Here is a 14,298-nt window from a genome sequence, read left to right as displayed (position 1 = left end):
CTAATTTGAGTGTTGGGGTATACATTTAGAATATCCTCTCTTCCACTACTTCTCAAACAAGTGTGCTTGCAAACTGCCTCAAGAAATTCCTAGAGCATTTTCAATGACACTTTCATTGATAGTAATCTTTTGACCTTGATAGCTTAGTCACCCTCCTTCATGTTTACCTCCTGTACCAACCTGGTGAAGTTTTGTAGAGCATCCAAATTGGGCTTTTAAAGAGCGAGAGGAGCAACCATATGTCATGATTTCAAGATCAGGGGAGCAGGGGCTCTCACACTATGCTGTAGAGGGGGAGGAAAGATTGTGTGAGGAGCTCCCGGACTGTGGAGGGTCCATAAGAGTGCAAGGGAGATAGAAATGGTCGAGAGGGATAGAAGATGAAACAATGAAGGAAATGGAATAGTGGAGGCTTGAGTTTGCAGTCTGATTGCAAGGGAGAAAGAAATGGTCAAGAGGGATAGAAGATGAAACAATGAAGAAAATGGAATAGTGGGGCTTGAGTTTGCAGTCCGATTGCAAGGGAGAACGAAACGATCGAGAGGGATAGAAGACGAAACAGTTAAGGGAATGGAATAGTAGTTTGTAGCCCAACTACACTATCACGGTGAGAGCCACCGTGGTGGTTGGGCCCAAAGTTTGATTAATTCAAGGCGGCAGTACTGACTTGCATGGTAATGAGTGATTAGAGGTGGTGGCATCTAAGATTCCCAGCTACGTCTGTGGTGGCGGCTAAGACCCACCGGGCTGGCAGTTAATTACTAGCCACCGTAGTGGCCTGCAATTACTCACCTTCCAGTTACCAGCACCGGGCTTGCATGCATGATTACTACAAGTGCAATAAATTACCAATCATTGGGCTTGCATGCTCAGGAGAGTACTAGAGTGCATGGTAATGAGGGATTAGAGTACTAGAGTACTAGCGTGCATGGTAATGAGGGATTAGAGGTGATTAGGCTTCATGATTTACTTTTGTGGGAATTACTGCCAGGTGGTGGTGGCTATCACATCAGCCACATCTGTTGTGGCTATGATTCCACCAGGCTGGCAGTTAAAACTCCCAGCCACCGCTCACCCACCACCGGGCTTAAGCATGCATGATCACTACGATTGTAGTAAAAATTACGAGTCATCGGTCTCACATGCTCAGTAGAGTACTAGAGTGCATGGTAATGAGTGATGAGAGCTTCATGATTTACCTTTGTGGAAATTACTGCCCAATGGTGGTGGCTCTCATCAGCCACGTCTGTTGTGGCTAAGATTCCACTAGGATGGCAATTAATTATCAGCCATCGGAGTGGCCCACCACATGATGTCTATTTCATGATTACTAGCCCATCAGGGGTGGTGCCTAAGATTCCACCACAGTGGCTTGCAATTAGTATGGATGGAACCTCGGGCTCTAGCCACCATGGTGGCTCAAACTTTATAATATATATAAGATCCACCCTGGGCTCTAGCCACCACGGTGGCTTGAACTTTATAATATATATAAGATCCACCTCGGGCTCCAGCCATCACGGTGGCTCAAACTTTATAATATATATAAGATCTATGGCATTTGGCATTTTACTACGTTGCTCTCATCCGCCCCTGCTTTGCTATGCTCCACATGCTCTGCTACTTTTATCCACACCCCTCCTCCAGCTCTTTTCTACCCTTGCTATACTTTGCTCCATGCTCCCTCCTCTAACTCTCGTCACTCATCTGCTTCCCTACTCATCTGCTGCTCACCCACTCATCTTCACCATGCGTACTACCACCCCCCCTCGATGCTCTATGATCCCAATGTTATCTGCCTTCTCATATAAGGTGATTGTGTTGCACTCACTTGGAGTAGAAATGCTAGCACTAGCGGAGACCATTCCCACAATCGATTCCCCCCACATTTGCATGTCATTGACATGCTCATAGAGGGCCTCTTTATGGCTAAACTGTATGGGCTCCCCCTAGATGTCGACGAAGGCCTCAATATTTTCAGAGCAAAGTCCTCTTGACTTGTTGGGGGGCCCGTAATGTGAGTCCTAGCAATGTGCATGGTCTTTAGCCTCTCCATCATATCCTCCTTTGGCTCCCTAAAATTTTTTAATGCAACAAGCTAGACTGGTGGAAAACTGAGTTGTACAAATTCTCTCTTGCTCAGACGAGGCTCTCAACAATGGTTGGATGTAATCTTTTGGCCTCTAAGGCTCTCAACGATCTTTTGGTACACTAGATGTCTAAGGCTCTCAGCAATTGCTGAGTTTTTATTACATTTATGTAATCTCTTTTTGTTCAATTTGAGGCTCTCAGTATGCACTGTTGCTAACTTTTATATTTGAATGGTTATGGTCGCTTGCTGTAATCTTTTGGCCTTTAAGGCTCTCAGCAATTGCCAAGTTTTTATAAATGTAAGATCCTCTGTTCAATTTTTGCTTGGTATAAGTTGTTAATTTTTATATAACCTGTTATTGGACGTAGATGTACATTGTAATCTCTTTTGCTCAATTTTCACTCGATAAATTATACTTTTGCCCTCATTTATATTTACTGCAAAATGAAGACTAAAATACCAAGAAAGAAGGACTACAATTTCCTTGGTTTATGACCAAAATAATGCTAAAATAACTCCAACGACCCACCGTTGTGATTGCATGGAGATACATCTAAAGAAATACAATTAAACTTTCAAAAAATGCAATTGATGATATGGCCCTTGATGGGTCCCCTCTAGGGGCAAGGGCCATATCGACATGTACTATACAATATCCAGGATGCCACTAGACAGAAATGGCATGTCGATATGGCCTTGCCCCTAAAGAGGACCCCTCAAAGGCCATATTGTCGATTGCATTTTGCTTGGTTGCACAACGAAATACATTTTCCTTGGTACACAAATATATAACTCCAAGAACTAGCGTGGTGGCTGTCATAGATCTCCTTCTATTTGCCAGCATGCTGGTCATCATAGACCTCCTCCTGTAATACATAAGAATAGGTAACGAAGCTATAACTCCAAGAACCAGCACAGTGTCCAACCTTGAATTCTGGGCGATGACAGGTCGTCAGGTCAGAGACTGTGCTGAGGTGATGCTCAAAATGATAGATTGCTTAAAGTACATCTTCCTTCTATTAACAAAGCAATTGAATTTCCTATGCACTTCATACTTTAACAATTGGGAAGGGGACAAAACGTACTATAAGTCTTTTGTTTGTACAACTTTTTCTTTAGTTTTTAAAAAAATATTAGGTAAATCATATATACACAGGGCGACAGTACGTGCTATGTCTCCCTTAGTCCTTGCCAATAAGAAACTGAAACTACATAGTAACAATGTAGTACTGTGTACCACAAAAAAAGCTGACAACAATCTTGAGCTGTATAATGTAGAAAAAGTAGTAGAACTAGAGAGGGAAAACTATGTAATGAAGCATATACAAACTGACAGGGCGGAAAACAACCAAAAAATGATGACTAACTATCAACATTGGTGCTGCAAGTTTGACACACAGCATATGCTTTGCTCAAGCAACATTACCCCTTAAAGGAATGAAACATGCAACTAGTCTATGCATATTAACCAGGAACATTCCTTCAATTCTCTGGTCAAATAATTCAAGCTTCAAGAACTGTGTGTTGTCTTCAAGCAATTCTATGAACAGCCAAGGCAAATCTAAGACCTTATCCACCCATGTATTCTTAAGTACAACCTCCACAGTTGCACCATCTAAACTTGTGATAAGTCGTTTAACTTTAGGAATATTCTCTAGAATGGTGATTCGATCGCATGTTAGACATCAAGCTATTGTGTTTTCCTTCAAAAAATTTCCTTCTTTGCAGAAAGGACATACAGTCTAATACAAGATCGAGTTCAATTCCTTTATGGTAAGAACACCGCTTATCTATTATTACAACGTAGCAAGTTAAAGTACTGATAAACTATATTTGACTTTAAAAGCAATTAATACTTCCTACCATTATTCAACAAGACTTGATTGCCGTAGCCGATTTGTTGGATGTGTTAGTGAAAGACTCATGCAAGTTTTGTGGAGACTGATGGGACTCTTGCTGCAGGTGCCAAGAGGAATAATGAAGGATGTAGGGACTTCCAGAGACTTATCTCCCAATCATGTTGGAAGATATGACCGTAACACTAAAAATGATGATACAAGAATCAACCTAAACATGCACACAAACAAATCCTAGTTGTCACTACTACTCACGGAATACACAGAACCATGATAGACAATGGAAAAAAAAACCAAGCATATAGTTTGAACGTGAAGGAACACGCACACACATTGAAGGATCAATTAAAGAAAAATAGAAACTGATGAGAAAAGAAGAGCTATTTATAGCATCAAAAGGTCTTAAAAAAAGAGTTGAGAAATCTTCACAAAAAGCTGAAGGATATTAAAAATGATGTAGATAGGTTAAAGGACGAGCTTGCACATAGAGCAGGCCTTCGGCATACGAGGGAATTGCTACTTCGAAAGCCCAAATCAGACCTTGAAGTTGACCTCTAGGAACTAGAATCAATGACACTAAGATTATTAAAATCCTAAATATACAGATTCAAGAGCTGAGCGAATAGCTTTCCAATGTTGCACACAACAGTAATTAGTGTTGGAAACATCATACTTACAACACCTGAATCATGACATCGGAACAGTAAAGACCTAAAAACTATCCACAGTTTAAGTGTTTAGATGGGTAGTGTCAAGCTTTAAACCAAAAGAAGAACTGGCTTGCAAGAGAATGTAGAAGACTTTAGGCCTGAGGACTACAACATGGCCATTCCAAACTAAATGGGATCATGAGATTGGAATAGGAAATACATAACAGCTGTCCACACTTTAACTATGTAGAGGAACAACAACAAGCTTTAAACCAGGAAGAAGCGGCTTGCAAGAGAATGTGAAAGAGTTCAGCAGACCTACAGCTTTCCAATTTGAAAGTAAAGGGGAGAGCATCCAAAAAGGGGCAATTGAAATTTTCTTAAAGGGCGCTATAGATTTCTTCAAGAGAATGACTTGTACAAGAAAAAATGAAAAGAGAAGATAACATGGATGCATGTTCATAGTTTTTCTCCCTAATCCTATGCTCTTTAGTAAAGGGCAGTGTCTTTTTTCAAACCATCTATAAACATCGACAACAATAGAAACTCTAATAGCAACACACGTTTATATCATACGGAACCGTAGTCAGTGGCATGAAAATAGTGAACGCACCCATCCATTCTTGGTGCTTTGTGTACGTGGAAACGTTTGCCCAATTCTTTTGGCCGCTTGTTTTTCGTTCGTTGCACCTCTCTTTTCTCCCTACGACGTTCGGACATGCAACTTTCTAATGTTGCATGTCCGTGTTAGTGGGAATAGTGGTAGGGTCTTCCAGAGGACTGTCGTATGTCGGGTGTGTGTGGCTGTTTTTAAGGGTACAGGGGAGGTGGTGAGATGTTTCGAGAATGGTATGGCAAGGTCTCCGATTTAAGCATGTTTGATTAGTGTGTGTGATGTTCACCTATAAAAGGAGGGGTAGAGACAATGGAATCATAGATTTGAGTTTCGATTGAAGTGCTCCGATATCATTAGTGTGAGGTCCAACTATATGTAGTTGTAGCGTAAAGGTGTGTTCCTGATGGCTAGCAGTTGTGAGATGGACATGATGGAATCAGTGGAAATTGTAGGAGGTGATTCTTTACTTTTGTCATGTGTTTGATTCTTGGTGAGAGAGAGATCGTCGAATGTTTCATGTTTGATGCTCCAACACATCACAGATTAGCAGCCTCAGTGGCATGAAGAAGTGGGCAAATAGCCACATCCGAGGTTTCCGCCATACTCCATCGTATGGTACATTAGCAGCCACAAAGCCAATACGTCGCCACGGAGAGGCTAAAGAGGAGCAAAATTGAGGAAGCTACAGAGGGTTATACAAAGGCGGTCCATCGAAGATTAGCAGCTACAAAGCGAATACCACGCATGCATGAAGAGGCTAAAGGGGAACACTACACAACCAAAAGCACTAGCATACTTGACCAACGTAAAAAACCCTAACACTAAAACCTAACCAGCCCACCAACCATACTCTAACCCCGGCTTCTGCTAACTTGGTCAACTTGAACAACAACACAAAGAAACTACCGTTTCCCAACCCAAGCTCCAATTTTTCACACATTCCAGTCGCTGTCAAGGAGGCAAATTTATTGCAACTAGTTATTAGCACCGGATTTTTGATTTTGGTCGGGAATGCAAAAGTTCTCGTGAGCATGGCATAGCATCTTTCTTATATTCCTTATTTTAGGGATTGAGGTGTCAATCAAGGAGCTAGCCACGTATCCTTCATATAGCTCTTATCTAGCATTGTTCAAATAGTGTTCGTCCTACTAGGTAGTTGCCAAAAGGTTGTTGAGGTCATGCCTTCTCCTATCTAGTTATTTTATCTTTGAATTGCATAGTCCTTTTGTTTTGCAATTTTCTGCCACCTCTTTTGTTGATCGCTATAGCCACATCCAAACCTTCCATCCCCACCACCATAGCTAAAAGCTTCTTGTTTCCCAAATTCCCTCCTCTTCCTAATGATGGGGCACCCTAAGGGCCAAGAGCTAACGACGGTAGTCGTAGATACAAAGGCGTTCACATCAGCAGGCGATGGAGGAAATCAGAGCCTTGACTCCAATCACTGATCATTCAAGAATGAAGGTTCCCTTAAACCATGGATTGATAGCTGTAAATAAGAAGCAAACCCTCACAGCAACTCTCACAGCACAAAGCGAGGTTTGCATTGCTATCTATTGATTCTAATTTTATGGAGGTCATAGCATCAAATGTAGCGAGCAGAATTTTGAGTCCCTTCAATTGATGCTGGTAGGCAACATGTGGAGGATTTGACTATTTTCCACCCCCTTTGCTATCCCTAACTGTAATTCTCTACTTTCTCCTACATTTTCATTCCTTATTTTGTTAGCGTGCTTTTGTATAACCGTTTCAACTTCTGCAGTAATCTTGGTCTATCCGCAAGCCTTATAGCATTCGATTTTCTTGTTTCAAATATGCTCTTGGACTTGGAGATGATTTTTTTTTGGGGGGGCAACCGGAGGCTAGGAAGGGGGGAAGTTTTTAATTTCAACATTCAAGTACTAGATCCGTGTTTGCGATTCTCAAGCTTCTGCTGTTTATGATGATGTGTTCTAATTCGAGTTCCTTGCTTTTGCAAGGCGATTAGATTTTGCCTTTTTTCCTCAAGGTGTGAAGGGTTTTCTTCGTGCCACAGCATCCGAATCCATGGACTAGGATTACAATGATCGGAGTGCTTTACAAGTTGCAAAGCATAGAGTGGCTCAAGCCATAGAGAGGAGCTTTGTGTAGTGGCTCAAGCCATAGAGATGAGAAACAATTAGAGCTACAGAAAAAGAACAGGGCCTTGTGTAGTGGCTCAAGCACTAGATGTGCTTCTCCAATTTCATTGATTTCCATGACTGCTGCATCTCTGGCCATGATAGATTGCCAAAACCCAATAAAGGTTTCTTTTGCTCAAGGACTGGATGTCATGGTGCTGCAAGAAAGAGCCAAACAACGAGAAATTGTGATGAAATCTCTTATCATCGTAGGGTAGAAGCAGTCGCCACAACATAAATCAGAGCTGTGAACAAAGGAGGAAATACAGTAAGTCTGTTGCACGCAATCTCTTTTCCTAATTTAATCTTTGATATCATCAATATGGTTGCGAATGTGCGAAACGAGGAGATAGAGGCCTTTTATGGGTGAGTACTCCTTGATTTCATTGTCTCCTCCATCCATGTCATGCACAGTGCTGCTTGCAATATTATTAGTATTTTGAATTCAATTTGACGGATACTCCGTCAAATTGAAAAAATGGTGATAAATGAAACACAGTTGATGGAATTTACAACGGATTGACTAAAAAATTGGTGATGAATGGGAAGATGGCGATTCAGGAGCACAATCTACCAAGGACTAGAGGAATCGAAGTAGCAAAATTCTGAAGCCATATCCATTGTCAAAATGTTTAGCTTTGCAAAGCACGTTGTGGTGATGAACGGTAAGACTTTCGTCTATCGTTACGTTCATCGGTAACAAGAAAAGCGAACAGCAGTCTGGAGCACATTGTGGCGATTCATATAATTTTGTGGCGATTTAGGAGCAGTCTAGGTGTTGGACGAGTCAGATTACGAATAAGAAAAAGTGATGCCCAGTGCCCATTTCTAGCAACAGCTTAGAGGCTATAGGCATGAATGAATGAATGATGATGCAGAGACAAGGGCCCGGATGCAAGAGGACGAAATGGAGTAGGTGGTTGGTGCAAGGTTTCATGCCAAAGAGCAGGCAAATCTTCAAGAAACGGACTTGCATTGCCTCTGTTTTTTGCTTATAGATCTCCTGCGATGACAATGACTCTGATCCCATGAACCTCACTTCCTTCCCCCTCGATGACCCCCCGCCACCAGACCCGTCCCGATCTCTCCTGCACATCTTCTTCCAAGGTTTGAATTTTTTTTTTATAGTACCACTTTCAGAGGTGAGGGTAGGCAGACGGGATGGGCGAGGGGGAGAGATGGGAGTCGAGAGGGGAGTGGGGAGAGCTGAGGGGGTGGGGGTATAGAGATAACGGGGGTTTGCTAAGTCGTTGCGCCCTGTGACCCGTGTCACCTTAGTTCCTGAAAGGATCCTAAAACTAGCTAGACTCAAGTCCATCTCAGGTCCTTGCGTTTAGCCAAATCGACAAGCGTTGAAGATGCTGCCGCTTAAGAATCTACAAGCGATGAAAATGCCTGACGGGGAGGATGCAGTTCATAGCAGCACCAAAATGGGACCCAAACCCGTCGTAGACGGGTCCACGTACTCGTCGCATTAAATGTAAAATGTAAAATGGAGGCAGAGTCGAGACAGACGGCAAGCTGCAAAGTGCAGCACGTGGCCGTCATTTAAGAGTAGGTGGGATACCACATGTCCAATGAGAGCGACTTTTAAACGGCCGCGGTCGGGACGCGGACTCTCTAGACTCTCTGTTCATGCAAAGGATCACCATTTAAGGGAATCTTCAGCTCGACGGCGCCGTAACATTATTTCCAGGCTCTTCAAACTTCAAGCTATCGTCTCGTTTATCCAATCCATACCGTAAATAAATCCAAGCATGCATGATGGCTCCTGCAGCCGAATGGTGGGCTTCTGGAGTCTGGCTCGTAGCTGGTGGAAGTCCGGTGAAGTTGCGCCTTCCCATTTAATAACAACCTCCCATCGTGCTGTGCTGCGGTTGACGGGTCTCCGTCGCGTCGAGTAACGACAAATATATATATATGTCACAGTAGTATGGACGTTCATCGAAGCATGAGGCTCTGAGGACTCAGAAGTGCGTAAGTCGTAAAAAATGTTTGGATAGTCTTATCGCTCGTATGTATCGGCTCGTAAGTTGTAAAAAGAACGTTTGGATAGTCTTATCGCGTGGACACAACTCTGTTAAATTTTTATTCTTTGCCTCGTGTGAAACAGCTGGGAGTGGGAGGGGACTCGGGAGCCTGGAGTCTGGACTCTGGAGGCAGGGGCCCGGCCCCCGGGCAGCCAGCCGGCCAGGGGCTTCAAAGTTTCCATATAGTTGTTTTGTCCTCCTTCGGAATCGACAGACCTGTGATGACTGATCTACTGGGCTGCTCAAGACGCCCCTGGAGTTTGAAATTTTGCAAATTACCCCAAGCACCGGTCACCTATACTTTCACGAGTTATACTCCGAGATGGCAGTGGAGCCGTCTCCGACGGTCGGACCCATTTTTCTGGTGGTGGAAGGGGGGGGCGGTGGGGGAGGGAGTGGTGGTGGAAGGGCGAGTCAAGCTCGCGTTGCGCAAGTTGCGCAACCATACGCAGGGGGGACATACACGCTACTACCAAGTGAACGCTTTATTAGATAGTCGACAGTGGAGTGTGGAGTCCGTGCACAATGGTGACATACATAGACACTGTTTAGTGAATGATCGGATAAATTACGGCTGCAGAGCAACATGTTCAATGCGAGCTTTCATACGAGGAGGGCATATACCTAGACGATGACTGGGAAGATTGTTCTGCCTTCTAGTGCCTAGTGCCACCGGCCAGGCTTTCGAAAGACATAAATAACTTTATCTTGCGATGGACGAATGTCTGTTCATTTACGTAAAGACCCCCGTACAAACGGATCTCCATTCCGTCCTCAATCGCTCATCTTCATGCATTTCAATTTCCATTCCTTATTCTAGGTCGAGGTCGTGCTTTTGAGCAGCCTCAAGGCCCTCAACTACTGGCCACAAGCCCATTGCCTATCCTGAAGGGATCTAGGGTCTAGCAGTTTGTGGAACTAAAGTATTGGCAATCTGGCTTGTCTTTGTTCTAGCTACCTATTGAGAGCTTCCTCCACTTTAGCCTGTACACTCCACAGTTTGTTCTCTTGGGACGGATAGTGAAGATGTTCACAATTGATGGCGCTACATGTTTTGGTCGATGGAGGGCCGTGCCTGAAGCGTGGTATATGTAACACGCAGAGCAGCTCAGATCTACCATCTCATGTTACCTAAACGTCTGGCCAATGGTTCTCAAGTAGCGTTCGAGGTTGGTGAGCTCAGGTCTTCAAATCCTTGCATGGCCGTGCGTCTTTCAAATTCCGGAGCGCAACCTTGAATCTGGGTGGAGCGATTGGCAAGACCCTCTTGACAGATCAGATGCGTGGCCTGAGCCGTTTAATCTCAATTAGTTCCTTCGATCGATCTCAGCAAGCATATCCTTTGATGAGCATCCGGTAGTGATGGCGCAGTACGTTGGTGACCGTGACGATATCGGTTTGTGATCGTGTCTGCGTGAACCCAATGTATGCGGATCCAGAGTACTCGAGGATCGAAGAATCAGAGGCACGAAGACGGGGTGGAGGCTAATGCCAACGAAGCGCGTACAAAGTGGGGATCCGGCGAGGCGGTGGAGGGAAGAAGGAGCAAGGAGGGCAGGCAAAAAGAGAGATGAGGCGATGGAGTGGGGGAGCGACGAGGAGGAGGGGGAGGTTGGGGGGGATCTACCGCTGAGTCCGTTGGTGGAGGTAGGCAGGAGGAAGGGGGAGGAGGGCGATAAGCGTGGAAGCAGGGGTGGCGGGGGGGAGAGGCGCGAGGGGAAGAATTACAAAGCGGCTAAGCAGCCGGCGTCTCCGTCGGGGCGGTTGGCCAGCTTTCTGGCGAGGTTTAGGATTTCCGCCGCCAGCTCCGCCGGCAGCAAAGCACCGACGCCCAGCAGCCCCATACTCCATTTAGTGGGTTCCCCCTCCTCCGCCGCCGCCGCCCCTCCGCCAACTCCGCCCAGAAAGAAACTCTCCGCCTCCGCTTCCAATTCTCCCAATTCCCTCGCCCGCTTCCTCCGTGCTCTCTCCTCCTCCTCCGCCGCCTCCCTCCGCTCTCCCTCCGCCGCCCCCTCCTCCCCTTCCCTCTCCGTCCCCGCCTCCTCCCCTCCCTCCCTTACCTCCCTCCTCAACCTCCCCTCTTCCGCCACCTCCAGTCCTCACTTCACCCCCTCATTTCATCCCCGCCACCCCCATTCCGCCACCCTTTCCTCAGCTGCGCATGCCAGCTCTCCATATCATCTCAGTCCCTTGCCTAGCCCCGCCGTCGGAGCTCCGCCTTTTTACCCACATCAGACGCCCCTACACCCGCCTATATCACGCCGCAATGCTGCCCCCGATTCTAATGCTTTCAAGCTTCCTTTCCTCGGCCGGAAGCCCAAGATATACTCCACTGAGAGAGTGAATCCTGACGACTCGAAGGAGGATCAGCACTGCCCAAGCGCGGCCAGCAGCACTATCAGTTCCGGTTCCTCGATCCAGTCGACCCTTCGAAATCGAGATACTTATCATCACCATCAGGGTGAATCTCCTGCAGAGATGAGGCGTCGCGGAATGATGTGGATTGGCGACGAAAGGAAGGGACAACTGCATGCGGATGAAGAGGAGCAGGACAAGGAGCTCGCCGAAAAATTGTTGAAGGTGATCGTGGAATACCAACAAGCAGTTAGTAGCAAAGGGAATACTCAGCATCAACATCGTCGCCAAAATTATCAACAGACAAAGCAGCCGCTGGTCAGCAGCTATATGGGCAACGAAAAAAAAAAATCTACCGAATTTGATCCATATATAAGTGGCCCGCAGATTCACCATCGAAATACTGCAGCGATACGGCCAAACGGCTTGCAAAGTTGGTCCTTAAACGTTGCAAGTGCGTCGTTAAGGTCGCCTACGGCAGCAAAGCGTACTCCGGAAAATTATTGTTCAATCAGGGAACAACTCTACGACAGCGATTCGAGCTCGGATCTGTTTGAAATTGAAAATTTTGTTGGAAGTAACAGGCGAGATCTTCCGGTGTATCACGCGAAAGATGTTACACTGTGTGATGATGACGATATTGGGTCTTTCCGTGGGAATCAGTGGCTTCCCAGTTGATGTCTTCAAGCTCTTTGGTGTCATCGACTTCCGCAAGGCCGAGATTTCATGGATCCCCAAGGGCCGAAATTCTTAATCGTTAGTTTTCGTTTTAAGTGGCAAAGCCAACTAAGTAAATTCTCGCTCCCGGGCTCTCTCTCACAGTGAAGGCTTAGTCTTGGAGATGGGCAAAATTCAGATTTTTTTTAAGTTTTTATTCGTGAGTTGTTTATTGGTCCACTTGCTCGTTTTTGTTTTTTCTGATTGATTGAGAGCATGTGATCTCCACCTATTCCTCCCTCTCTCTCTCTTTCTATTTTGCTTGTAGGATGACCTGTCTATGACGGGCTAGAGACTTGCCTCACTCAACCTAGAATGCCTTGAATTTCAAGGAATACAATTGTAGTTTTTATTTATAAATATTTGAATGCTTGCAAATTTTCAAATTGGATTTAGGTTCATTGCTTTTAGTTAAGAAAAATGTTTTGCTCTCTCTCTCTCTCTCTCTCAAGTGTGGAAACCCATTGCTATATACATATGTATGTATGTGTGTATACCCACACACATATATTTGAGTATCACACATGTGCACATGCTCCCAAGTGTATTTATGCTCATGTAATTATACATGTGTATGCCTATTATCTCTACACGTGTATATGCGTAATTTTGTCGATGCCACATTTCATGGTATGTCTAGACACTTGTACATGTGTGTTGATTCTTTGGGCATCACAACAACATAAAGCAACTATAGACGCGCTTGATAAACGCGCAAAATAACGAGCGCATCTATAGGCGTCGCTTGAATAGTGAAATTACGAGTGTGTCTAATAGTGTGTCTAACAACGCATCTATTTGTGCGTGTATAGACACGTCTATTAGCACATCTACACTGAGAAAATACGGGCGCATCTAACACTACGTCTAACAGCTCGTTTATTTGTGCGTGTATTAGCGCGTCTATTAGTGCGTCTACATTGAGAATTAGATGCATATTTAGACGCAAAACAAAGAATACAAAAAGTGAGATTTTGGTGTAGGCTAGTAAATGTACATCACTGCTTTCCAAACATTGACCATGATTACTAAAGTACATAATTTTAATAAAAACATCAATGCTTTTTTGTAAACTTACATATACAAAAATTAAATGAGGTGAGGAGAATGAGACAATATGTAAAATAGTTTTGCCAATATCAATAATGGGCTACGGTTCAATCTCATCCTCAATGAAATTAACCCTTGCCAAACTATCTACTTCAAAATCCAAACACATGTTTAGATCTACAAATACATTTAACCCACTACTACTTGTGCTACTCATGTGCTCATCGAAATCAGCATTACCAATGGTAGGCTCGTCCTCACGGGTAATGGCCTCAATATCTGTATCTCCTATCTCATGATCATCCTCCTCTCTCGTATCACGGTCATCATCACCTCCATGGCCATGATCATCCTCCATATGCTCCATATTAGTAAATGTACTATACAACACTTTGAAATGTGGCATAATAGGTATGACATGCCACCATCTATTATTATCCACCATTGGTTGATAGACAACCTAATTCAAACACAAATATAATCATGTTATTTTCCTTGCATCGAAGGTATCAAATATTTAAAAGTGAGCATTTTTATATGTGTGTACAGTACCTATTTACATTGTTACGCATAATAAGACAAAGCACCTACAAATGCGCACACAGACGCATTTACTCAACTAAAAAAAAAACTTACAGGCGTGTCTATTTGCACGTCTATTTACATATCTACAGACCCGCATCTAAAAGCGCGTCTATATAGCAAACAGACGCACTTATAGACGTGCATATAAACGCATAAATTAACGCTCTGCTAGAAAATTTAAAAAATAG

Source organism: Dipteris shenzhenensis, chromosome 3 (assembly GCF_047967505.1).
Source record: "Dipteris shenzhenensis isolate YYH24624 ecotype China chromosome 3, Dip_SZ_1.0, whole genome shotgun sequence".
In the NCBI taxonomy this organism is placed as follows: domain Eukaryota; kingdom Viridiplantae; phylum Streptophyta; class Polypodiopsida; order Gleicheniales; family Dipteridaceae; genus Dipteris; species Dipteris shenzhenensis.
This window is presented reverse-complemented; position numbering follows the sequence as displayed.